This window comes from Lithobates pipiens, unplaced genomic scaffold (genome assembly GCF_037356315.1).
Source record: "Lithobates pipiens isolate NorthernLeopardFrog02 unplaced genomic scaffold, aLitPip1_a1.2 Scaffold_18, whole genome shotgun sequence".
NCBI lineage: Eukaryota > Metazoa > Chordata > Amphibia > Anura > Ranidae > Lithobates > Lithobates pipiens.
Window position 1 is genome coordinate 89,078,559 of NW_027507758.1, and position 3,109 is coordinate 89,081,667.

A 3,109-nucleotide genomic window follows, 5' to 3' on the forward strand; every position below is an offset into this window, starting at 1 on the left:
CTTTTAATAATACTTTTTATACTGGGACCGTTATAATACTTTTATAGTGGGACTGTTATAATAAAACCAATTAGTGACAATCTGTTACGCTTTGGTGGCAGGTGACAGTGACAATCCACATCTGCTGGCAGCTGACATTGACAATCCACATCTGGGGGCAGAAAAGTGGCAATCCACATCTGGTGACAGGTCGCAGCAGTGGCAATCCACATCTGGTGACAGGTCACAGCAGTGGCAATCCACATCTGGTGACAGGTCACAGCAGTGGCAATCCACATCTGGTGACAGGTCACAGCAGTGGCAATCCACATCTGGTGACAGGTCACAGCAGTGGCAATCCACATCTGGTGACAGGTCACAGCAGTGGCAATCCACATCTGGTGACAGGGCGCAGCAGTGGCAATTCCCATCTGAAGACAGGCTGCAGCAGTGACAGGCCACAGCAGTGGCAATTCCCATCTGAAGACAGGCCGCAGCAGTGGCAATTCCCATCTGAAGACAGGCCGCAGCAGTGGCAATTCCCATCTGAAGACAGGCCGCAGCAGTGGCAATTCCCATCTGAAGACAGGCCGCAGCAGTGGCAATTCCCATCTGAAGACAGGCCGCAGCAGTGCAATTCCCATCTGAAGACAGGCTGCAGCAGTGACAGGCCGCAGCAGTGGCAATTCCCATCTGAAGACAGGCCGCAGCAGTGACAATTCCCATCTGAAGACAGGCCGCAGCAGTGGCAATTCCCATCTGAAGACAGGCCGCAGCAGTGGCAATTCCCATCTGAAGACAGGCCGCAGCAGTGGCAATTCCCATCTGAAGACAGGCCGCAGCAGTGCAATTCCCATCTGGTGGCAGGCTTTGCCAACTAGCCAAAATGAGTAAAAAACAAATGTCACTGAAGAGCTTTTTTGAAAAGGGGCAAAGACCCAATGATGAGACAACAGAAGACTGTTCTAAGACTGCAAACAAAAAGAAAGCTGCATTTAAAAGAAAATACCAAGAGTCCTATTTAAATTATGGGTTCATTGCATCAGGTGATTCACATTCTCCAAACCCGCTTTGTATAATATGTGGTGAGCGGCTATCCAATGAAGCCATGAAACCTTCAAAACTGCTTCGCCATATGGAGACCAAACACCCTTCATTAAAAGACAAGCCGGTTGAGTTTTTCAAAAGAAAAAACACGAAGGACAGAAGCAATTATTGAAGACCACCTCTTCGATAAATGCGTCTGCATTGAGAGCCTCATTCTTAGTGGCTAACCGTATTGCTAAATCTAAGAAACCATTTACAATCGGAGAACAGTTGATCCTGCCTGCTGCAAAGGACATTTGCCGTGAAATTTTAGGAGAGGCTGCGGTTGAAAAGGTGGCGCATGTTCCTCTTTCGGCTAGCACTGTAGCTAGACGAATAAATGAAATTGCAGAGGATATTGAAACGCAATTGATAGAGAGAATTAAGGAGTCACCATGGTATGCCATACAAGTCGATGAGTCTACTGATGTTGACAACAAGGCAACAATGCTTGTTTTTGTTCGATATGTTTTCCAGGAGGATGTCCATGAGGATATGCTATGTGCACTCTTCTTGCCGACCAACACCACAGCTGCAGAATTGTTCAATTCTTTAAATGAGTATATGTCAGGAAAACTGAATTGGTCGTTTTGTGTTGGTGTATGCACGGATGGAGCTGCTGCCATGACTGGGCGGCTTTCTGGTTTTACCACTCGGGTCAAGGAGGTTGCTTCCGAATGTGAGTCTACGCACTGTGTCCTCCATAGAGAAATGCTGGCTAGCCGAAAAATGTCACCTGAACTGAACAACGTTTTGCAGGCTGTGATTAAAATAATCAACCACATTAAAGTACATGCCCTTAACTCACGTCTGTTCGAACAGCTCTGTGAGGAGATGGATGCAGAGCACACACGTCTTCTCTTATACACAGAAGTGAGATGGCTTTCTAAAGGTAGATCACTGAGCAGAGTGTTTGAGTTACGAGAGCCGCTCCAGAGATTTCTTTCTGAAAAACAGTCACCACTTGCAGCACATTTCAGTGTCACAGAATGGGTCACAAAACTTGCTTACTTGTGTGACATATTTAACCTGCTCAACGAACTCAATCTGTCACTTCAGGGGAGAATGAGAACTGTGTTTAAGTCTGCTGATAAAGTGGCTGCATTCAAAGCCAAACTGGAATTATGGGGGCGACGAGTCAACAATGGTATTTTTGACATGTTTCCAACCTTATCAGAGCTTTTGAAAGAGACTGAGCCAGAACCTTCTTTCACACAGCTGGTGCATGATCACCTCTATCAGCTTTCAAAAGAATTTGAACATTATTTCCCATCCTCAAAAGACCCCCGAATTGGGAAGGAATGGATCCGTGACCCATTTGTGAATAAGCCAGGTGAATCCACTCTGTCCGTGCTAGAAGAGGATCAACTGCTTGAGATCGCAAATGATGGTGGCCTTAAAAGTATGTTTGAGACGACTTCAAACCTCCATACGTTCTGGATTAAAGTCAAGGCAGAATATCCTGCAATTGCCACAAAAGCACTGAAAAGCTTGCTGCCATTTCCAACATCCTATCTTTGTGAAGCTGGATTTTCTGCAGTGACAGCAACCAAAACAAGATTACGGAGCAGATTGGACATAAGCAACACACTTCGAGTGTCACTGTCTCCTATCACCCCAAGATGGGACCGCCTAGTTGCAGTAAAACAAGCTCAGGGATCCCACTGATTCTGCATTATGGTGAGTAGAACTATTTCATTTTATATTCCAATGTAATAGAAATAACGTGCTTCAGTCACCCTGACACCATAACACTGTTTAGTTGCAGGGAAACAAGCTTGGGGCTCCCACTGATTCTACATTACAGTGAGTTGAACTATATAATCATTGTATTATATTGTAATAATATAAATAATGCACTTCAATCGTCCCGATATTATGGTATCAGGATGATTGAACCGATAACGCACCACATCGCGATTCCTCCCCCCCCCACCGGGCCTTGGAAAAATATTCTTCCACAAAACCGGTCCTTGGTGCCAAAAAGGTTGGGGACCACTGCTGTACCCCATGATGGATGTGTCATGGGTCAAAGTTCTTCACA

At 45.6% G+C, this 3,109-nt stretch overlaps 1 pseudogene; it reads left to right on the forward strand.

Annotated features, from left to right (window-relative positions):
• Positions 1 to 1,512: 1,512 nt before the first annotated feature.
• Positions 1,513 to 2,733, forward strand: LOC143986683 (SCAN domain-containing protein 3 pseudogene; annotated as a pseudogene).
• The last annotated feature ends 376 nt before the right edge of the window (positions 2,734 to 3,109 follow it).